A 25,507-nucleotide genomic window follows, 5' to 3' on the forward strand; every position below is an offset into this window, starting at 1 on the left:
CTGTAAGTTTGATTAAAATCCGGCCAGTAGTGTTTCCGTAATCGTCCAAACAATCAAACTAAACTCAAAACAGAAGCTCCTCGATACTAACTATTGCTCTCTATGCCTGTAGATAGCACACATTAGCATGTCTTCATTTCCAGGCCTGGTAGGCTAATCTGTACATTTGTTTCAAAAAACAGCAATCCTTCTATCCACTGCTGTAGTGCTTTAACAAGTTGATATTCTAACTCACCTGTGTGTGGCTCAGGCTGAGCACAAACTAAATAAGGAGTAATCTGTCTAGCCCTGCGAGTGTTTCCACCAAATGAGCTGTCTGAATGTATGGCTGTCAACATCAGTTGGTCCTGAAGCACAAACCGTTTTAAGGGCAGCAGAGCTTATCGCTGAGAGATATTTGTCAGCTGAGTCATAATAACGGCAGCCTTCAATAGAACCTTACCACAACCATCACTCCCTCTTAGGAGCACAGTCTAAGGCATAACATATTTGTGTAGTTATATGTTTCTACTTGTTTTTGGGAACAACGTGGATACAATAAAACATGGTGCAATATGTAATCGTATTCGAAAAAATAGAGAGAGAACAAATAAAGCCATGGATAAACAAAAGTCGAGCAACAAAAAGAGGAAGACAGAGCTGCAGCAAAACACAAAGAAGCAAAAGAGAAAAACAGAGGGACGAGGTGTCAGCGGCATCAGAGTCCCGATCCCATCTGGAAGAGGAAAGATGAATGACGGAAGCTAAATGAAATGCCACTCTGGGTAATGGGAAAGAGCCGGCGTGAGCAAAGCAGGTCACTTGAATTTGCAGGGGATGTTCTTGAGTGGCTTTGCCCTCGGGCCTTGTGCATTCAAGCTTCCTCCTCAGGAGTCGATAATATTAACTCTAACGCACACACACTGACACACATGCAGGCCAATGCAATGACCATTGGCCACTGCGGGCTTCATGTGTACAAAATAAATCTGTGTGCATTCTTTTCAGGTAACAAGCCAGCACATGCTAAATCACCACTCCTATGTTTTGGTCCTCGCTGGATATTTTAATGTGTACAGAGCGAAGCAGAAAGCGCATGCATGTCGATGTTAACCGTGATGGAGGTGATGACGTTCTCTCTCATGCTTTTTCTCTCTCCGCACTGTATTCTTGTCTCTTAATGCCTCAATCTCTGACCTCTTTTTTTGTAATGCTCAGCCTTCATCCCTTTCTCTTGGTCTATCCTGTCCCCCTCTCGTCCCTCCATCCCTCTGACCTGGATTTTTTTTTTTTCAACTGCCTGAGCTGAACAATACGCTTTAGTGTATTAGCATGCAGCACAACCAAAAAACAGAAATCCTGCTCAGACTCTGTGTCTGTCCCTCTTCCCGTCTTGTTTCTCCTCATGAACTCAGCCCTCCATCTTACACTCTCTGACTCCCGGGTCTGCTTTCTGGTCACTTTCCATTTCCGTAGCTTTCTCCTTATCTACAATAACTCCATTTAATTTCCCCTCTCTTGTTATTGTCTTATATTCCTAGTGTTCCTCACTTCCTCCCCTCTCTCTCCCCCTTTGTCACCCTCTTATTATTCATCCAGCCCTGCCACATCCTAGCCCTCCTCTCCTTCCTTCTACTCTCTTTTCTATCCTCCCTCATGCCCTGCACCGCCGCCCACAATTCACTGCCCTGCCGCTGGAGTGCTGGAGAGAGGGGGAGCGGCATGCTTCATTTGATGACAATAATTAATTCTCCTTCTCCCGATCTTAATGAGCCAAATCATTCACGAGAAAGAGGGAGGGAGAGAGAGAGAGAGATGGGGGAGGAAAAGAGATGGGTGAGTGAAAGCAAGAGACAAGTGCCTCTCATCCTTAATGCCTGTAAACGCTCAGCTTCACTCACCAGGTATCCCTCAAAAATTATTCAATGCCAGCTCAGTACCAGGTGATCAGATAGGCTCTGAAGCCCAACTGTAGTAAACTGGTAGTATTGTGTGTATGGTAGTAGTGTGTGTATTGTAGTAGTGTGTATATGGTAGTAGTGTGTGTATGGTAGTAATGTGTGTATGGTAGTAGTGTGTGTATGGTAGTAGTGTGTGTATGGTAGTAGTGTGTGTATGGTAGTAGTGTGTGTATGGTAGTAATGTGTGTATGGTAGTAGTGTGTATGGTAGTAGTGTGTGTATGGTAGTAATGTGTGTATGGTAGTAGTGTATGTATGGTAGAAGTGTGTGTATGGTAGTAATGTGTGTATGGTAGTAGTGTGTATGGTAGTAGTGTGTATGGTAGTAGTGTATGTATGGTAGAAGTGTGTGTATGGTAGTAATGTGTGTATGGTAGTAGTGTGTATGGTAGTAGTGTGTGTATGGTAGTAGTGTGTGTATGGTAGTAATGTGTGTATGGTAGTAGTGTGTGTATGGTAGTAATGTGTGTATGGTAGTAGTGTATGTATGGTAGTAGTGTGTGTATGGTAGTAATGTGTGTATGGTAGTAGTGTGTGTATGGTAGTAGTGTGTGTATGGTAGTAATGTGTGTATGGTAGTAGTGTGTGTATGGTAGTAATGTGTGTATGGTAGTAATGTGTGTATGGTAGTAGTGTGTGAATGGTAGTAATGTGTGTATGGTAGTAGTGTGTGAAAGATAGTAATGTGTGTATGGTAGTAGTGTGTGAAAGGTAGTAATGTGTGTATGGTAGTAATGTGTGTATGGTAGTAGTGTGTGTATGGTAGTAGTGTGTGAAAGGTAGTAGTGTGTGTATGGTAGTAATGTGTGTAAGGTTAGTAGTGTGTGTATGGTAGTAGTGTGTGTATGGTAGTAGTGTGTGTATGGTAGTAGTGTGTGAAAGGTAGTAGTGTGTGTATGGTAGTAGTGTGTGTATGGTAGTAGTGTGTGAAAGGTAGTAGTGTGTGTATGGTAGTAGTGTGTGTATGGTAGTAGTGTGTGTATGGTAGTAGTGTGTGTATGGTAGTAGTGTGTGAAAGGTAGTAGTGTGTGTATGGTAGTAATGTGTGTATGGTAGTAGTGTGTGTATGGTAGTAGTGTGTGAAAGGTAGTAGTGTGTGTATGGTAGTAGTGTGTGAAAGGTAGTAATGTGTGTATGGTAGTAATGTGTGTATGGTAGTAGTGTGTGAAAGATAGTAATGTGTGTATGGTAGTAATGTGTGTATTGTAGTAGTGTGTGTATGGTAGTAGTGTGTGAAAGGTAGTAATGTGTGTATGGTAGTAGTGTGTGTATGGTAGTAGTGTGTGAAAGGTAGTAGTGTGTGTATGGTAGTAGTGTGTGAAAGGTAGTAATGTGTGTATGGTAGTAGTGTGTGTATGGTAGTAGTGTGTGAAAGGTAGTAGTGTGTGTATGGTAGTAATGTGTGTATGGTAGTAGTGTGTGTATGGTAGTAGTGTGTGTATGGTAGTAGTGTGTGTATGGTAGTAATGTGTGTATGGTAGTAGTGTGTGTATGGTAGTAGTGTGTGTATGGTAGTAATGTGTGTATGGTAGTAGTGTGTGAAAGATAGTAATGTGTGTATGGTAGTAGTGTGTGTATGGTAGTAGTGTGTGTATGGTAGTAATGTGTGTATGGTAGTAGTGTGTGTATGGTAGTAGTGTGTGTATGGTAGTAATGTGTGTATGGTAGTAGTTTGTGTATGGTAGTAGTGTGTGAAAGGTAGTAGTGTGTGTATGGTAGTAATGTGTGTATGGTAGTAGTGTGTGTATGGTAGTAGTGTGTGTATGGTAGTAGTGTGTGTATGGTAGTAGTGTGTGTATGGTAGTAGTGTGTGAAAGGTAGTAGTGTGTGTATGGTAGTAATGTGTGTATGGTAGTAGTGTCTGTATGGTAGTAGTGTGTGAAAGGTAGTAGTGTGTGTATGGTAGTAGTGTGTGAAAGGTAGTAATGTGTGTATGGTAGTAATGTGTGTATGGTAGTAGTGTGTGAAAGATAGTAATGTGTGTATGGTAGTAATGTGTGTATTGTAGTAGTGTGTGTATGGTAGTAGTGTGTGAAAGGTAGTAATGTGTGTATGGTAGTAGTGTGTGTATGGTAGTAGTGTGTGAAAGGTAGTAGTGTGTGTATGGTAGTAGTGTGTGTATGGTAGTAGTGTGTGTATGGTAGTAGTGTGTGAAAGGTAGTAGTGTGTGTATGGTAGTAATGTGTGTATGGTAGTAGTGTGTGTATGGTAGTAGTGTGTGAAAGGTAGTAGTGTGTGTATGGTAGTAGTGTGTGAAAGGTAGTAATGTGTGTATGGTAGTAATGTGTGTATGGTAGTAGTGTGTGAAAGATAGTAATGTGTGTATGGTAGTAATGTGTGTATTGTAGTAGTGTGTGTATGGTAGTAGTGTGTGTATGGTAGTAATGTGTGTATGGTAGTAGTGTGTGTATGGTAGTAGTGTGTGTATGGTAGTAATGTGTGTATGGTAGTAGTGTGTGAAAGATAGTAATGTGTGTATGGTAGTAGTGTGTGTATGGTAGTAGTGTGTGTATGGTAGTAATGTGTGTATGGTAGTAGTGTGTGTATGGTAGTAGTGTGTGTATGGTAGTAATGTGTGTATGGTAGTAGTTTGTGTATGGTAGTAGTGTGTGTATGGTAGTAGTGTGTGTATGGTAGTAGTGTGTGTATGGTAGTAATGTGTGTATGGTAGTAGTGTGTGTATGGTAGTAATGTGTGTATGGTAGTAGTGTGTATGGTAGTAATGTGTGTATGGTAGTAATGTGTGTATGGTAGTAGTGTGTGTATGGTAGTAATGTGTGTATGGTAGTAGTGTGTATGGTAGTAATGTGTGTATGGTAGTAATGTGTGTATGGTAGTAGTGTGTATGTATGGTAGTAGTGTGTGTATGGTAGTAATGTGTGTATGGTAGTAATGTGTGTATGGTAGTAGTGTGTGTATGGTAGTAGTGTGTGTATGGTAGTAATGTGTGTATGGTAGTAGTGTGTGTATGGTAGTAGTGTGTGTATGGTAGTAATGTGTGTATGGTAGTAATGTGTGTATTGTAGTAATGTGTGTATGGTAGTAATGTGTGTATGGTAGTAATGTGTGTATGGTAGTAGTGTGTGTATGGTAGTAATGTGTGTATGGTAGTAGTGTGTGTATGGTAGTAATGTGTGTATGGTAGTAATGTGTGTATGGTAGTAATGTGTGTATGGTAGTAATGTGTGTATGGTAGTAATGTGTGGTAGTAGTGTGTGTATGGTAGTAGTGTGTGTATGGTAGTAATGTGTGTATGGTAGTAATATGTGGTAGTAGTGTGTGTATGGTAGTAATGTGTGTATGGTAGTAATGTGTGTATGGTAGTAATGTGTGTATGGTAGTAGTGTGTGTATGGTAGTAATGTGTGTATGGTAGTAGTGTGTGAATGGTAGTATTGTGTGTATGGTAGTAGTGTGTGTATGGTAGTAATGTGTGTATGGTAGTAATGTGTGTATGGTAGTAATGTGTGTATGGTAGTAATGTGTGTATGGTAGTAGTGTGTGTATGGTAGTAGTGTGTGTATGGTAGTAATGTGTGTATGGTAGTAGTGTGTGTATGGTAGTAGTGTGTGTATGGTAGTAATGTGTGTATGGTAGTAGTGTGTGTATGGTAGTAGTGTGTGTATGGTAGTAGTGTGTGTATGGTAGTAGTGTGTGTATGGTAGTAATGTGTGTATGGTAGTAGTGTGTATGGTAGTAGTGTGTGAATGGTAGTATTGTGTGTATGGTAGTAGTGTGTGTATGGTAGTAATGTGTGTATGGTAGTAGTGTGTGTATGGTAGTAATGTGTGTATGGTAGTAGTGTGTGTATGGTAGTAATGTGTGTATGGTAGTAATGTGTGTATGGTAGTAGTGTGTGTATGGTAGTAGTGTGTGTATGGTAGTAATGTGTGTATGGTAGTAGTGTGTGTATGGTAGTAGTGTGTGAAAGGTAGTAATGTGTGTATGGTAGTAATGTGTGTATGGTAGTAGTGTGTGAAAGATAGTAATGTGTGTATGGTAGTAGTGTGTGTATGGTAGTAGTGTGTGTATGGTAGTAGTGTGTGTATGGTCGTAATGTGTGTATGGTGGTAGTGTGTGTATGGTAGTAATGTGTGTATGGTAGTAGTGTGTGTATGGTAGTAGTGTGTATGGTAGTAATGTGTGTATGGTAGTAGTGTGTGTATGGTAGTAATGTGTGTATGGTAGTAATGTGTGTATGGTAGTAATGTGTGTATGGTGGTAGTGTGTGTATGGTAGTAATGTGTGTATGGTGGTAGTGTGTGTATGGTAGTAATGTGTGTATGGTGGTAGTGTGTGTATGGTAGTAATGTGTGTATGGTAGTAATGTGTGTATGGTAGTAATGTGTGTATGGTAGTAATGTGTGTATGGTAGTAGTGTGTGTATGGTGGTAGTGTGTGTATGGTAGTAGTGTGTGTATGGTAGTAATGTGTGTATGGTGGTAGTGTGTGTATGGTAGTAATGTGTGTATGGTGGTAGTGTGTGTATGGTAGTAATGTTCCATGGTAGCGAAATGTCTTGTCTGACTTCGTATTTGAGTTTACATGTCAGCGGTTTTCACAGCTTGCTCTCCAAGCTCTTTAAGATCACAGTGATTGACACTCTATCAACTAGATCTCATAGGACTTAAGGATAGAGATCCACAAGTCCCTACAAGTCACTCCTAATCTTCAATCTTACACTAGCCTATAGATTCCTCTTTAGTCTTAACATATCATTACTCCCAGAGAAGACTGATTTGACATTGAGGACGGGGAGCGTAGGCATCCTTTGTCACTGCTGTACACATCTGTGTCCACCAAAAAGAAGTCCTCCTCCAGTGCAGGTCAAAAAGAAGACAGCTTCACAACTTCTCTGCAATCCACATCATTTAAGTTTTGTCATTGAAACTTTGTTGTGAAGAGTCATGGCTAAAAAAAGGTTAAATAGTGAAATCATTGTAATTACCCTGCGTGTCCAGTCAGCCGACAAGACACTGATGCTACAATTCATAGACGACGATAGACAGATGGGTTAGTGCTTCAAACAGAGATATCATTTCTCTGAGCAACAGCATGCTCAAAGGAAAGGAAAGGAAAGGGCAGAAGAGAAGAACTCCCAGCAGATTCCGATTCCCCCTTCGGCTGTTTTAAAGAAGGAGGCGCAGAACAAGAACAGCTCAGAATCAGACAGAGTGAGCGCTCTAAAGGGAGAGGGACATAAGAAAGCGAAGGGCTGACTGCAGTATTACATCATTCATTGCCATACCTTCTCACCTCTTCGCCGACATTTCCAGCTGTGAAGCAAGGTATCCACCAGGGTCAGAAATAACATCTCCCTGCCACAGCTGACCCATTACATTGCTTGAAATGCAGTGATTATGTTGGCGAGCTAGCGAGACAAAAACACAGAGGCCTAAACAATAGCGGGAGGTCACCTTGATACAGCTGCCTGCCGGAGACAGTGCTCGAACAAGGAGAAAATGACTCAATTACAACCAGGCACACAGCAGGGAGGTGGGAATAAGGGGCAGGGATAGAGGGGCACAGGCAGAGAGACATGGGGAGGGTAAAGAAAAATACAAATGTGCCATTTTTACAGTCCCACATTTGAGTATATTCATGCTGTGCTGCACCACTGAGAATAATCTGTAAACCTCATAATTGCACTGTGCTCAAATCAGCACTGAACATGTGAATTACAGTTTTTCAACATGCCAACAAATGACCATGGGATGAATGTAAAGTATTATTTTATAAGGTTGCAGAGTATATGTATTTGATACATCTTTGATGAAGTGCAAAGTTTGACAATGGTGTCATGAGTAGCTGGTGGAATTTGAATTGTTGTTCTGCTTCATGTGTATGACCTTGGCCTTTGAACTGCATGTTTGGCGTCCTAAATGTAATTTGGTAGACTCAAATAAAGCCATCATGTGGCCCTTGTTTGTGCTCAGGATTAAAGCAGTTTGTTGTACAAGCTCCGCCTCCTCCTCCTCGAGCTCTAAATGTGCGACATCTGACAGGCGTCAAGCTGAACAGACAGTATTGCCCCATTCACATGCCTGAGGCCTCCTATTTCTATCCGCTGTGGAAAACAAGGCTTTTCACTAAATTCAGAGCCTGGCAGAGCGCTGCTCAAACACTCCCAGCTGAAGACGCCCTGAGCCAGAAGCTCATCCCTCAGCAAATGCTACAGAATCATCTGAGGAGGCAGAATGAAAGCGCTTGGGATATTTGTCTGACTGCTGATTTAAGGTCAAACAGATTCACCACATCAATGCTTGGCATTGCAGGCAATGTTACTGCAGAATTTCCCTTAAAAGGATGCAAGCTGCCAAACCTTTGGGTTTTACTTCCATTTTAGAGACATATTTTGACCATTTATGACCTAGAATGATGCAGTAAAATAATCATTTCAAACAGACCACTGTATAACATTATTCACATGTCTTCATATATATATATATAAAGCTTTAAATGGCACTTGAAATAGCAGATTTGTGATGTTCACTCTCAAATTGTCATCTGTCTATCTCCTAAATGTATCAACAGCCCGTCAAAGACAAGTTGTGAATGCACTTTTTGGGCCACGAAACCTCATTGTAATCAACAGTGCAGATCAAATGACAAACTTCACGAGGAATCTTTAGCTTTTTGCACAGTGCGATGCCATGGATCAAACCGACACCTGTCACTAATGCAAAAGACTGACGCAATTTGGCAAGACCGCTTTGCAAGTACCCACGAAACTGAGGTCACCAAGGTCAGTCCTCAAAGATTTGAAGGTGACTTTCTGCAAAAGGATGACTTCCTCTGCAGAATTCCACTGAGAAACGTTCACAAACTTGGTCATATTTAATCCATTCCAAAGTGAATATATACTAAAGATTATTGTTCAGAACATTAATTCAAATCAATTTAAATGAACATTGTGCGTCTTTTTCTTCCCTGGTTCTCTATATTAATGCAGAATCTGTATGAGATTACATTTTAGCTTCTCCTCTAAGTTTTTCTCAGCTTTTTTTTTAATGTTATAATTATTAGATTTTATTTAACTGTTTAAATGATAGCATTGATCGATCATAATTATTGGTGTCTGTTCATTCATTATTAACATCTCTAGTTAATTAATTCGGGGAAACTGTAAAGGCATACAACTAATGTAGCAATGAGTCAAAACATTAGTGTGCTATTGGTATCTTTAAAAAACACATTTTTGCGATCTAAACATCTGTTGAGTGTATCTTTAAAGTACATAGATGTGTATCTGTGGGCCATTTACTTTGTATTACTTGCCTGTGATTTTCACCAATTGAAATTTCTAATTTGTTCATACACATTTAGGCAGTGAGGAGGAATCTCTTTGCTAGAAGAAACAGCTTGGGGACGAAATAAAAATCACATTGTGTCATTTTATTCCCAACAGATGGTATAAATAGAGACTCCAGCTTTTTGCTGAAACTTGTGTTCAACATTTCTAAAATGCAGGGCTTTTTGCACATGTGGAGGATATCTGAGGCTTGGTGCACAATGAGACTATGAATATGACTAAATAAAAGGGGGAGGGGGGGATTCATTAGAGTGGAGCAGGAAGCCATATGTAAAGAAAAAAGGAATAAAGATGATTGCATTAAAAGATGATCACAGCCAAAGATGATGTGCTGTAATTACTAGATATCCCATGAAAACAATTCCTATGTGATGCAGCTAATCATGAATGTCTTTCAGACAGGAGACTGATATTGCTGCCTTGTGTCTACACCTAACTCAGTAGTTCTGTTGACGAAACCTACTATAGTAGTGCGCAACCTTTCCCGAAACCTAACCGAGTAGTTTTGCTGCTGTTGAAGGCGGATGTTTATTTTTGAAAAGACTAAATGACGAGCGGAGATGAACACAAATGAGGAATAACCTGTACGTTGAAGCGTTGTAAGAGAGTACATGACAACGTACCCTCTTACAACGCTTCAACGTACAGTCCAACTCATCCTTCATGTTTTCACATCAGACGTTGATGATATTAATGTCTTTGGTTTCCCTGCACTTCCTGTCCCTGTGATTGTCTGCCATGTCCCTGATTGTTTCCTCCTGTGTCCAATCACCTGCACCTTCCCTGTGTATTTAAACTCTGTTTGTCTCATTCCCCAGTGTTGGTTCGTCCTGGTTAGAGCCCTGGTGATCGCTTGTGTGAGACCTGTTGTTTTGTGTGAATCCTCGATTTAAGTGAAAAATAAAGTTTCTTTGCCACGTTGTTGGTGTTCCTGTCTCTCGGTGGCTACACATGACAGAAAGCTCAAGAGATGCCGGCGGTTCTTAACACAGTGCCCAAAAGGAGCTCATCATTCAACCGTAAGACACTGCAACTTCAGTCACTGCCGGCCTTATTGAGCAGCGAGTCATGCCAACAGAAACATACACACATACTGAAATGTATAAGCCTTATACAACCATCAAAACCCACAGGAACGTTTAAGTTGGGGCATGGAGAACAACATTTACTTCCGATGCTGTTGATAATCACAGCACATTTCCAAGCAGAGTTTGGAAGAACTCGACCACATACCAGGAATCTAAATGTCTATTTTCTCCCACGGAAACATATTGATAATACATATTGCATCTCTCGACACGATGGCCGCAAACATGAAAACATATAAAAAACACACGTCATAAAATGATGTGCGGAGAGATTTTAATGTGTACATCAAAGTGAAACTGTAAAAGTAAAAGGAGACAAAAATTGGACGCTCATATTATCACATTGATTCTGAGGTTAAATTGAACTTTCAGACCTTGAGGTGGTTCTACTGGTTGGGGGTTTAATGCTAATTTAAAGTCATTTTGCCATAGTTTTAATAAATAAAAACATGCCTCAGTTTTCCTCTCAACCTATTTTTCCGAACATTGAGGGGAAATATGTGTGCAGAACATTTCCATTTTCTCTGCCTATAGTTCAGTGAGCCTCTAGCCCAGGTTTAGCAGGCTAGTAGTGTCCCTGACAGGACCTGAGCTACAGTGGACTTCACACACTGGCCCTAAGCACCGTGGCCCCATTCTGCCAGGAAAACCAATTACTTAGTGTTTCGAAGCCCTCTGAGTGCCCGAAAGGGGCCCATCATTTAACCATGAGACACTGCAACTTCACTCATGCCGGCCTTTCAGCAGCGGGTCACACCGACACAGACATACACTCATACCCAAAACTTCTATGAACCTACACACCATAAAAACGTTAAACACATGGGGCACGTAGACAAACATTTACTTCTGATGCGGTTGATGTAATTTGTCCCTTAAAAGTACAAATGCTGAAAATGTGTCTTGAGAGATTTTTTACATAGAAAACCAGCAACATCCCCAGTAATCTACAAAGATAAGGAACTCATGATGGATAATACTTCACGAGGGAAAAATAAATGGAGAAGCACTCAGCCCAAAAACGTCAGTCCAGAAAGTTGCAGTGCTCTCCAAACTGTATTTTCCAATCAATTTTTAACCAGCATTGGACGGCGAGTCAGCGGCTAACAGAGTGACCTCTCAGCACCACAGGCAGGGTAAGCTTTCTACTGCTCAGTGTCTTCTTACCAATATCTCTCACACACACACACACACACACAGGCCGGTCCTACCAAACAAACACTGGTGCATGTATGTGCTCACATACGCAGTCAGACGTCAGGTCTGTTGTACCAGACATGGTGTCATACATTACTCTTCATGGGAAGCCTCATTTAGCTTGAAAGAAGCTGGTCTTGGTTTACACTGTGATGTATCTCCATCTACGGCTCTTCAACCGTATTGTGTGGTAAAAGGCTCTAACACAAATCTTCTTTGGGCCGCTCCGTTTTCCTCCAGTACATTCAATATGCTCACTCTTTGTCTGTCTTGCTCTATCTCTCTGTGCAGGATAAGTTAATGAGTCTAATGAGAATAAAGACTGAAGGGGGAGAGAGGGAGAGACAGCGAGGGTAGGAGAAAGGGAGGAAAGATGGGGAAGCAATCAGATGTGGCTCTGCCCAGCCCTTGGCAATGACAAAGTGGAGCAATTATGCATGAAGGCTGTGACATTGACTGTGGCATCACCTCTTCTGCTGATCCGTTAAAAAGCAAACACACTCTATTATTCAGCAAGGCTCTCACTCAATCACATGCACACACATGCAGACACACACCCTGCCAAACATTCAAGGACACAGATGATCGTACTATAACAGGTTTCCATGTCAGCGCCCAGCTGCCGCGTCATCGGGCCGGTGTGAGCGCTGCACCGCGCAGGTCAGCAGAAGGTCAGCGCTGTTCCCCAATCTCTCACCCAGTGGGTGCGTTAGGTTCTGTGAGAGGAACGTGTTCCCTTCACGAGCCCGTCACCTACTTTTAGCCTCTCAGTTCTCTCCGGACACACACACACACACACACACACACACGTATACACACACACACCCACAGCTTAGCCCTTAACAAAGTACATGCCTGCGGCCCCCATCATCCCTCTCCACTGCCCCACTTGATGCTTGGGTGCATACTGATGGTGTCATGCATGAACAAGATATTGATTACTCACAAGAATGAGTCCTCAGTGGCTCTGGTTTACACACCCACTCATAATCATAAGACCTTTACACGGTCATCCTCACATGTACGTCGTAGCTGACTGGACTGGCTGCATTTAAAGCAGAGTTACTGTGGAAAACATTGAAGAATTTGGCGATTTTGCTAAAAAAGACTGAGAGTCTGCAGCGATGCTGTTTATTATCACAGCAGAGCTTTGAGCTAAATATTAACGTCAATATTAGTAATGTGTGATATTTTGCAGGCATAATATTAACTACATTTAGCATGTTAGCAGGCTGATTAGCATTGAACACAAAGTACAGCTGAGCCTGATGGGATGTCATTAGTTTTGCATTGGTCATAGACCAAAGTAATAGAGAAATAGCCCGTCGAGGGATCAACAGAGTTATTACTATTCATCCTGAGGCGGACATTAATATGTGTATCAAACCACATGACAATCCATCCAATAGTTGTTGTAAAATATGCCACTAAATCTCATGGTGTGGCTCGCAAAAAAGTCAAGGGTAAACTTAAACTTTTTATCTTTTTAATGTGATAAAAATCACAACAGTCTGACCTGACTACCAATGTGTTGCCACAACAGGAAAATAAGGGAGGCTGAGGGGCCAGCAGGACTGCCAGCCAATCACAGTAGCTTGATTAATGCTACAAGTCCTGTTGCATGACAGTAAGATGTCCGCTGTGGAACTGAACGACCTTCATGGATATATCTTATATCTTGATTCTTGTTATGAGTCTGCACTCTCATGATTGAATGCACTCATTGTAAGTCACTTTGGTTAACGCTGTGTAACGCTGTTCATTCTGTACACATGACATCTATTGCTTCTGATCCTCCTCTGTTGCTCTCCTAAAGGTGTCTTACCTGTTTTCCCTGTGAAAGGTTTTTTCTATTTTTGGCGCTTTAAACATTCAAAATGCTAAATGTGTTGATAATCAGCTATGAAAACCTGAGCATGTAAATGCCAGATGGTTGTCTTCCTCACCAGCTGCAGTAAAGATACCCTTGAGCAAGGCATTTAACCCCGTAACGAGCATGAACATGAATATTTGGTTGATATGAGGTTTCTGAAACCACATGCCTTTTCTTTCCTATCCTCTTGCAAAAAACACATAAGCAAATACATGAAATGAAAAGACGGCTCACTCATTTAGGAAAAAGAGAATTACACAGACACACAAAATGAGAACTTGAAGATGTGTCAGACATGCAACCTCCTTCAAAAAGGCCCTAATAATTATGGGTTTGAATTCATCAATTCCTCCAACCTTGCTTTAATGAATCTAATAGCGTGTGATGAGAGATCCCAGTGAGTCATCTTTCACATGAAAAGACAAACACAAAGACTACTATAGTGTAAAAATGGAGCGTGTTAGCTCAGCATATTTCTGAGCAAATGATCAGCCAATTACACAACTTATTGCCTCTTTCAGACTTGTCAGACTGTGCAAGAGCAGAGCAGTGGAACACAATGGGGTGTGTTCATTTGAGCAACACACAGGCACACCGTTGAAAGGAAAGAAGATGATCAAACACTATCAAATGCCTCCGCGAGTCTCTCAGAGGACCCCCAGTAAGCCGCTGAGGCAATGGGGGTTAATGGGTGTGTGATGCTTTGAGATTCGCATACAACAACATGCAAGAGGAATACGTTATCTGCTCGGCTACAGGCGCTATTCATTTTTTTCAATGAGAAAAGAGACGAGATAAAATACTTTAATTATGCTTTGTTTACTTGAGGCTTCAAACAGGGTCGGGGCAAGGGCAAGGACTGCTGTGGATTGGGAACAGGTAGAGTAGAGGGAAAGGGGGACGGAGGACGGACGGAGGGCGGGGAAGGGGAGTATTACAAAACAGCATTGAACTTCAACTGAACTAGGACAAATGGAAGTGAGTAAGAGATCAAGAGAGATGAAAAGGGAGGGACAGGTTGTTCAATCATGCAAGGATAACTATTTTCACGTTTTAGAAAAGCGGGATGTGGAGGGAGGAAGTAAACTGATGGCGGTCTGATAAAATCCAAATAAAAAGGATTGGGGAGGTGTTTGTGAGACAAATGGGTCAGGGTGAAGGAGTGACAAGATGATGAACTGGACAATAAAGACAGGTTGAAAAAGAGGACAGATTGGGAGGAGTAAAAGGAGGTAATGTTGGTAAAGTTGTACCAGAACTGCCTCCGATACAGCCTAAAATGCTGGACCGAGCACCGATCCCATTTGTCAGCTCATTTACATCTCACAGGAACAACATGAGCACCTGATCGGTACTGCACATGTACAAACTAGTACTATGTGCGCCCTGCTTTTTCTCTGATAACACATTGTGAAGAACAACTCTGTGTTCAAATCAGTTACCGTTAGCTGTTAGCAACCGGTGGGCAGCACCGTGCTGCTCAGCTAAAGGGTTAGGGTTAGTAATGACACTTGAATCCAATGCCCTAATGTTGTATTGTTGTTTTCAATGCACTCATTTTTGATTAGGTTCAGGTATCATAATCTGTATGAATCTGTGATTAAATATTGGAGCATGGAAAGGAGGAAAAGAAGAAAATCTAGAGCAAATAAAAGAACACAAATAATGAAGAGAAAGCCTCTCGCTGAGAACATAAAAGAAAGCAGTAGCTGAAGCATCTCCTACAACAGAGCTATACAATACCAGAGTGCTGTCGCAGAGGTCCTCCTAGTACATTAGCTGTGAAGGCATAAGCATCCATTGTGGACAATGAGGTCATGACCTCTGAATTGTTTGTGTTTCTTAAAAAGAGTTTCCTTTAATATTAGTAATGACACTTGAATCCAATGCCCTAATTTGGCATTTATAAGCACTATAAGCACACCCCTTTGTGTATTAAGCACGTAAAACAACCACAAATAATAAGCCCAAACATTTACCGCCACATGAATATCCATGTGCAGCCAACCATGTGTTCTCCTTGAGAAGCCATCCAGCATAGAATTGCACACAAGGCTGAACATGTGCAACACACACAAACACACACAGGAGCACACAGCGAGCGTTGGGAGCTGATCAGAGCTTGATTATCTTCCCTCAGTGCAGCGCACCCTCAGCAGAAGCAAATCTGATGACTTCATTAGCATATCATCTGCATAATGGCTCTACCAGAGCAAGGGCATCCGCCTGCTACGTGGCTGCTACCATTTCTCTTTCTGAGGTGGGGGGGGGGGGGGGGGGGGGGGGTTAGGGTCAGAGAGCCTCTTTCATTTTGGTTATAAGTAAGCATATGCATGTCTCTTTTGAGTCACATGACTGCTTTAGACATCTCAACTGGCCAGTTAATTGAGGGCACGATAAAAAAAGACAGTTTACTCTCTGATATTTCCAATTATAAGCGTTTCTGCTTCATATTAAAGAAGGAACACGTGGGCATGGATGTTTGTACGGGGAATGTAAATTGCCAGAATATTTATACTTTAGTATTCACAACAGTTTCCTTTTACAAATCACCTGGGGAATGTTTAATTAAAAAGCTTATATAAATATGTTTAATAATAAAAGGTTTGTTTTAAACCCTAAAAAGAACTGATTATAAAATTATCAATATGTATTTTCGCATTCCAGTCTGATCACACAAAAAAATTGTATTTTGTGGAAAATCGTTTTTTTCTGCTCAGTTCTTTCCAGGATAAAAAGCCACATAATATTATCAAAGGCTCTTAGGTTATGTATTCCAGTGAAATGGTGCTTCGTGAAAGGTTTTCATTTCTCACCTCACAAAAGTCTGCCCTTGGTTGGTGTTTGAAGAATGGCTCTTTCCTTTTCTTTTTTTTACATTTCATATCACTTCCTTTGGAACTTGAATGTTATTAGAAGCCACGGCCACTTTTCCATTAGCTCTGGTTCTTTTGTGTTTAATAAGCACTAGCTGGCTTCATCATAGTTCAAAGTTCAAAATGTCATCAACTCAGATACTTTTTTGAACTGAGACCTGAACACATTTTTGTAGTCATCGGAGTCAGAATGTTCGGCTGGTAGACATGCTGCATCGGCTAGACACGCATGGAAATACCTTTGAAGTCAGAAAAGAAAAGAAACAGCCATTCTGTCAAGTTATTTTATACTCCACCATATGAGAGTTGATGAGGCTCCTATGAAAAGAGAGCATTAAAAAGGTAGAAGAAAGAAATAAAGGCTTGTTCCACTAGTAGTTGAGCAATACTGCGATGGCCCTGCTGATGCCCCCCCCCCCTTACATGAACTGTGGAGGTCTGGATTGTGGTCCATGCCTACTACTCATTATTCATACATTTCTGTCATATTCATGTAATGTGTTTATGTAACTCTAACGCTGTTCATCTGTACCCTCTGAGGAAAAGAATTGTGATTTTGGGCTGTACACAATGTAATTTGAATTTCAAATAAACCACCACTCGAAAAAGTTGGCAGACATTTACAGTAAATTGGTACAGAGAATAAAAAAATTGTCAAAATGCTGCAATATCTGGCAACCATGCATGGCCTATTGTAGTATGTGACTGACCAAATAATCTACATCTTTATATCAAGGAAGATAAATTGACATGCGCTTTTTTTTTAGGCAATATTGACATATTTCTTTATCCAGTGCAGAGAAACACATGCTACCAAATATAACTGAAAGCTGCTCAGTGGTTCCTGAGATATGGGACTAACTAACTGATGAACCAAACTTTAAAAGTGAACCATTTTTGGCAGAGGTAAACAGAGAAGAGAGGGTGAAGCAGAGAGAGGAAGAGGCAGTGTGCTCTAACAGTGCTTTCTGTATTTCTTACCATTCTGCTGCCATGTTTGTTTACTTTCTCCCTGGTGTGAACATCTATGCATGGCTGCAGACATCACATCTACACATGTCACCCCTCTGAAAAATCACACAAACACTCTGCACACACACACACACACACACACACACACACACACACTCCCACATCTTCCTAAACCTTACTGCGTTCATACTTAGACTCTCACAATACAGCCCTTCAAGCCACATCTTAACCCAGTTCTTTGCATAAATCCTACTCATAAGGTCTCAGGCACTTCACAAACAATACACAGCATTCCTGAGTGTTCTGCCTAATGTGTTCACTCAGTATACTACTATTACCCCTGCATGCTTTGTCTTATTTTGAAATATTTTGCTAATTTTAAGAGATTTGAGAGTGTTACTGGAACATTTAAAGCAGGACTAGTGAGCCATAAAATATTTCATGTGTACTGAGGTGATAAGAATATTGATGCTCACATCCCTTTCTGTAACCATGAAGATGCACCTTCATGTATTTGTGTAAAGAGATCTTCTATGTAACACTGTGTATAAACAGTGCACAGTTTGTTTGCCCAGCTGCAAAGTCCATAACAATAGTTCAAATATTTCATGCAAACACATTTAATATTTTGGTGAGGAAGTGTCTTAACCAAGCACAATATTATTTGGGTGATTAGCAACAATACAAATAAGATGGACAAATATGTCAGTTGCATATTCACATGCTTTCCCCCCCCCCCCCCTCTCTCTGTTGCATAACCACACACTCATGATCCGTGAAAAAGTGGGAATCAGTTTTGCTCGGTTGATCCCAGAGGTCAGCAGCAGAGAGAAAGAACAGAGGGAGAGGAGTGAAGAGAGCACAAGGCCAAGAGACAATGTAGGAAGGAAAAGAGGTGACTTGGTGTAAGAACTGCACAATGTAGCTGACAGTGTCTTGCGAACCTGTGCCCTTTGTCGGGGGAACAAGAGATGCAGGCAATGGCTCCCAGAAAGGGGACAAGAAAGAGCAGAACATGACAGAGAATGGTGTAAACAGAGAGGAACAAGAGTGTGAAAACAGAAGTGAAGCAGCAAAGAAACAGAACATAGTTCAGAGCAGAGCAAACAGGGAAAACATGTAAAGGAAATTAGAAAAGGAGAGACAATCAATACCTCCTTCAGATTCAAGTAACAAATGTAATGAAACCATTTTTTTACAAAATCTACTTCATTCCTTAATAATACAGCTTTAAACCACAAACAGAATGGTTTGTTACCTCCACTTTTCAGGCACAATCCTGAACAATGTAGCCTCTGGCAGCCATAGAAAGAAAAATGTCCACCAGCCAATCAGCATCCTTTCTGAAACAATAGTCTTCATGCAAGTAGCACCGTAAGAACTGATTGGTTCTAAAAAAGATTCTCATGTATAGACGTATAGCAGAGACAGACGTATAGCAGAGACAGACATATAGCAGAGACAGACGTATAACAGAGACAGACGTATAGCAGAGACAGACATATAACAGAGACAGACGTATAGCAGAGACAGACGTATAGCAGAGACAGACGTATAACAGAGACAGACGTATAGCAGAGACAGACGTATAGCAGAGACAGACGTATAACAGAGACAGACGTATAGCAGAGACAGACGTATAGCAGAGACAGACGTATAGCAGAGACAGACGTATAGCAGAGACAGACGTATAACAGAGACAGACGTATAGCAGAGACAGACGTATAACAGAGACAGACGTATAGCAGAGACAGACGTATAGCAGAGACAGACGTGAGACAGACGTATAACAGAGACAGACGTATAGCAGAGACAGACGTATAGCAGAGACAGACGTATAACAGAGACAGACGTATAGCAGAGACAGACGTATAACAGAGACAGACGTATAGCAGAGACAGACGTATAGCAGAGACAGACGTGAGACAGACGTATAACAGAGACAGACGTATAGCAGAGACAGACGTATAGCAGAGACAGACGTGAGACAGACGTATAGCAGAGACAGACGTATAGCAGAGACAGATGTGAGACAGACGTATAACAGAGACAGACGTATAGCAGAGACAGATGTATAGCAGAGACAGACGTATAGCAGAGACAGACGTATAACAGAGACAGACGTATAACAGAGACAGACGTATAGCAGAGTCAGACGTATAGCAGAGACAGACGTATAGCAGAGACAGATGTATAACAGAGACAGACGTATAGCAGAGACAGATATATAGCAGAGACAGACTTATAGCAGAGACAGACATATAACAGAGACAGATATATAGCAGAGACAGACGTATAGCAGAGACAGACGTATAGCAGAGACAGACGTATAACAGAGACAGACGTATAACAGAGACAGATATATAGCAGAGACAGACTTATAGCAGAGACAGACATATAACAGAGACAGATATATAGCAGAGACAGACGTATAGCAGAGACAGACGTATAGCAGAGACAGACGTATAACAGAGACAGATATATAGCAGAGACAGACGTATAGCAGAGACAGACGTATAACAGAGACAGACATATAACAGAGACAGATATATAGCAGAGACAGACTTATAGCAGAGACAGACGTATAACAGAGACAGACATATAACAGAGACAGATATATAGCAGAAACAGACTTATAGCAGAGACAGACGTATAGCAGAGACAGATATATAGCAGAGACAGACGTATAACAGAGACAGATATATAGCAGAGACAGACGTATAGCAGAGACAGATATATAGCAGAGACAGATATATAGCAGAAACAGATATATAGCAGAGACAGACGTATAACAGAGACAGATATATAGCAGAGACAGACGTATAACAGAGACAGATGTATAGCAGAGACAGATATATAGCAGAAACAGATATATAGCAGAAACAGATATATAGCAGAAACAGACTTATAGCAGAGACAGATGTATAGCAGAGACAGACGTATAACAGAGACAGATATATAGCAGAGACAGATTTATAGCAGAGAGAGGTGGATTGTTCTTTAAATGCAAGTTTATGCAAGTCGCTCCTCCGTCGTAATGCCTGACAGTGCAGCATCACCTATAATGTTTCGTATTTTTCTCCGTAAAGGAGACTTTCTTGACCCCCTCCTTTGCAGTCACTAATCGCTTTACTGGCGAGACGTTTTTTAATGCCTTTTTTCATGTTGAACTATTTTCTCTTCATTTCCGTGATCCTCAGGTGACATGGCATTAACAGCACTAGTTATTTGTTCCATTCCTTGGCTTTAGCAGGTCCTTTATATCTGCTGCTGGAGACTAAAGTGGGACTAAAACCTCTAAACTAAAGTTCTCCTTTTAATCTTTGGTGCCATTTTCATGAATGAACACTTCCAGAAATATCGGGCAAAACGTGTAACCTTATATGGTATTATTGGGGTGTTAATTATAAAAATGTTCAACCCTCATGAACTCACTTATTTCCTCTTTAATCATGTTTCCTTTGGTGATTTACAGTGATATGAAGTTAGGAGCGTTTGCTGATTTGGACGTGGCTCACACGTAAAAACCCACTGTACCAATCAAAGTAAGAGAAAGTTCAGATAAGAAGACAGTGTTCTTGCATGAGGCCCAGTGAGTTACAGGAGGAGGCCCACAGGCAAAGAGGTCGGTATTTACAGCTCCTATTTTCTGACTGCTTGAGTAGCAGCCGGGCAGTGCTGAAATCAATTTGACCAATGCCCTCAATTTTAGCAACTTTGAAATCCACTTCGAGGATTGTGGTGTAGTTTCTGATTGAGTAATGAGGAGAGGCAAAACTAAACTCAATTTCAGGGGGACCGTCTGGACAATAATAGCCGTTTATCAACAGCACAAGCAACGCGTGCCAAAGCCAGCAAGTGACAGCTGGTGCTCTCAATCCAACGTCTGAGGCATAACAGGAAAACTCCCTTCCATTGCCCCCCATGACACGGCACAGAGACAAACAAACCACGCCTCTGATGCATTAGAAAGGACAAGACACATGTCTCAATTTGCAACATCCTAGGTCAGTAAAGTATGTAGGGTTAGGGCATTTAGAAAGCACTAGTAGTGCCCTGGAGCAACAGTTACTGAGAGTATCACTGTCGGTATGTTATGCAGTCACATAAACATGCAGCAACGCAATACACATACCTGCAGACACTTTACCACTATCCACTAATTGACAGTTAGCTGTGGTAACGTGCCGAGAAACGTAATAATTCAACAGTGAGGGAGAAGTCTGGAAGCTAGCAAACATGAAAAAAAATCTGGGTTTAGCTTTGCTTGTGTTTAATAAGGAAGGAAATAAATGAAATACGTAATTGACACATTTGTAAACGTAACAAGAACCTTTTTCCCCTGAAAAAACTCTGCAGGTTACCTTTCCAGGTATACTGCATCAATTTTGCATTGCACTTACACATACATATCTTAAATCAGTATCTGGAACCTGTAATGGACTTTTTGTACAACAAAGAAAAACTCTTTGTTCAAATCAAACAAAAGAGCTAACATTTATGACTAACTAACAAAAGAGCGATACACACGGGCAAGGTGGATTGTGTCAAAACACGCGTCATTATAATACCACTGGCCAGTTTCCAAGCTTCAACACACCACCTCTCCAGAAAAGTGACAGATTAATCACATTTGCTCCCCTGACATTTCAAATGACGTGACACTCTGCGTGACGCACTGTCAACACTATGCAAATGTATTTCTTAACAGAAAATTTAACTTTCTTTGCGATAAATAATACATGAGCAAACACACTATGTTTTTAGAATATTGCCTGAATCTACTGTGTAACAATGCATTCCAATATCTATATAGTATACTGGCAATGTCCAGTGAGGAGGATGGACAGCTGTGCATAAATCCCACTGAAGCCTAGCAGCATCTGTGGACAGGCAATAAGCACCAGCATAGCACCCCCATCTTGAGCCTGACTGTGATGTGAGGCTCATGATGTCAGGGGAAGGTTGAAAGGCAGGGAGATAATTATATATATATATATATATATATATATATATATATATATATATATATATATATATAAAGAGAAAGAAAAAAACTATTTTCTGTGTGCACTTTGAGGGGATAATTAGGTAGAGTGACTCCAGTGGTGGAGAATAAATTCATAGTCCTAAGCCTTCATGCAGGGGGATTAGACTCAGGCAGAAGTCTTCACTCCCTCCTGCATTCCCTCACACTCGTACTGCTCTCTACGGTGGACTCTCCCCTAATGCCAAGTTATGTCTAAAGCAACTATGGCAGTGCTCTTTGTCCATCCACCCTGGAGTCTAAACAGTTTCATGACAGAATGAGACACTATTCTGTATCCTCCAGTGTGCAGAGAGTGAGTGCAGTTATAGGAAGGAGGCTTGCTGCACATCAGGCTGGTTCAGTGGATTTGGAGCTTGTCATAGTAAAACATTGTGTGCTAGTGATACTCGTTAGCCGGAGATATACGCTTCTAAAAAGTTACGTTTCTATGTGGAGCTAACATTAGTAGAGTATGTTAGCACATCATCAACTAGCATTAGCAATATGCTACATTAGCTACTGAAGCTATACTGAATGTGCACACATGCTGCTTTAGCTTGTAAATGAGTGTAACAGTGAATATGGTAAATGAGTGGAACAGTGAAGATGGTGCAGTGACATTAATGACTAAAAGTGTTCCTGCTTTACATTCCTTCATTCATGTCATTGTCTCCTTTCTGGATCACCAGGCGATGAGCTGGTTCACGTGTACACTGTGAGCTGTAGCTTCTTTATTTCTCTTCTTAAGCTGTTTTCACTGTTGAATCAGTTGGACATCTTGGATATATCATTCTAGCACATATTGTCGACCCTTCTGTCTGCTTCTCTCATAAATATTTTTTTCCTTTTTCCAAATATTAGATAACATTTATACAGGGAGTTGTTGAGTTGTAGTGGATTTTATATACACTTGCATATGTAAATGAGAGTCTGTTTTAAATTAATACATAAAGAAAGTTATGATAATTAATTTGAGGAATATTCTGAGGAATGTATTATAAAGCATAAGAGAGGATCACTGTTTTATTATTCTGTTTGTTGATGACAAATGTAATGATTAACTGTATGATGCATGAGAATGAATGATGTTTTATTGTTTATAGTTAAAATGAATGCCGATTGAAACCTGAGATGTTGCTTTTACTCTGAAGGCAGGATAATAGGTTTTATTCTGAAGGGGAACTTCTTGACCGGAAGTGTGAGCTTTGACCCCGCTAGCTTATCGATTGGCTTAGCGAACAGAATGGCGGCATTCTTTGAACTGGCCAATGGAACTAACCCTCAGGTGTGAACCTCATGTCTTATTCGCTGGTCAGCAGCATGCTGTGTCTCTGAAAGGTATTTACATGAATATCTCCACTAACCAATGGGAGCTTAGCTCAGCGAATGGACTGCGAATAAAACTAATTGTGAGACGTGAATTTGGTCTCTTACGGGGTGACGCCAGACAGAAACTGTTGGCTACGTCAGGAGCGCTCGAGGAGAAGCACTCAGCCAGTAGACTGGAAGCGGAACCACGTGAGCGCGTCCGGGCCGGACCATGTATATACTTGATGACTCTTGTTTGTTATGATTAAATACTTTTGATTATATATCTCTGGCTTCGGAACTTCTTCTTCCAAACACCAGGCAGCTCGAGATTCTCAGAACTTTTACAGAGTGCAGTTAGTGACAGTGCGGTAGCTCTCTCTCACGGAGTAGCGGTGGGGGAGGGGGCAAAAGGGTCAATTCTCCCAAATAGCCTGCAGAAATGTCCATTATATAATGATGTACAGTATCTAACATTATATGTTTTCATAATGTACTCTTAGACCAGGTGGAAAAAATGACATTAAGGGTCAGTGAGCACAATATGGGTCTTTATGAACAGGGCACCATGGTGAGAGCGCGTTTCACTCTATTATTTGTCGTAGCAGATAATATGCTAAGGAATTTGTGTCGTCAACATCCTTTTGATTGGTAAATGCTCACGCTACATATATTTCAGATAACGTCTGCCTCATCATCTGTTGTTCAGTGAAGGAGATCATTCAATTTGCAACCAGGTGAGCACTTGAATATACTGTACATACCTGCAGGTTGAAGTGCAGCAAGTTGTTAACTGAAACAACGTTGCTAACTGGAGCACAGTTCTTGGTCCACTGCCATGGCTTATAAAAAGTTTGCTAAATCGTCAAAGCTATGCATCAAAATAAGTTGCATCTGTGAGCCAAAAACAATGGGGAACTGGCTGATTTCAAAGGATTAAATAACTAAAACCTTCTTGTTCCATGGCTCGGGGTTCATGCGACATCAGTCCCAGATTTGAATACAGGGAAGACAAGGTGCTCCATATTTCTCATTGGTCTTTAGATCTTTCTTTCTTTCTTTTGCCTTTAGCCCCCTCCCCCACTCTCTTGAGTCACTCCACTCGGGTCTGTTCTCTAGCCTGTTCTCCCCAGCCACTCACTTACTGTGACCTCTGGCCACTGTACCATTTACAGTACATACACACACATCAGCAGAGACATGAATCTAATAGCATAGGGACCTGCGCTAAGGCACATTCTCATTTTAAAAAGCATGATCCTAGTGTTGCTCAATAATTAGTTATGTCATAAGTTATGTAACTCTGGTTACAAGTATGTTTTCCAGAATCATCTTTCTTAAGATAATTATTCCTTTACAGGGACACAATAGCCTGGAGCTTATATCCAAGGATCACTGAAGGATTACATAGAGACAATCCTTCACACTTACACTTCACTGTCCCCAGTCTCTAGTCCATCTGACTTGCATGTCTTTGGGATGTTGGAGCTAACTGGAACACTCACAGGAAACCGCCACAGAATCCACATAAAAAGGGCCAGAGCCGTGCATCAAACCTGGGTCCTCCTTCTTCTTCTGTTATGCAGCAGTGCTAACAACTGAATCTCTGTGGGACCGCTCACCACACACTGATTGGCCACTACCTAATACGCTGATGCAAGTGTAAGGGAATTTCTAGCCCATCCACAGAGAGAATACAGTGTAGGGTCTGATAACAAGCCAACTGTTCAGAATATTGAAGACAGGCAACTCACACGCATCACCTTTCAGTGAGAAGTAACAAAATACGTACTTGTCCTTACCATGATATCAATCCAGATAGATGATGCCGTTGAGCATTCCCTGAGCCCTTTCCCTGGGCAGTGATTGTCCAATTATAGGAATGGATTAAAAATGTGTGTATGTCTGCTGTAA

The sequence above is a fragment of the Cyclopterus lumpus genome, chromosome 24, assembly GCF_009769545.1.
Source record: "Cyclopterus lumpus isolate fCycLum1 chromosome 24, fCycLum1.pri, whole genome shotgun sequence".
Lineage (NCBI taxonomy): Eukaryota > Metazoa > Chordata > Actinopteri > Perciformes > Cyclopteridae > Cyclopterus > Cyclopterus lumpus.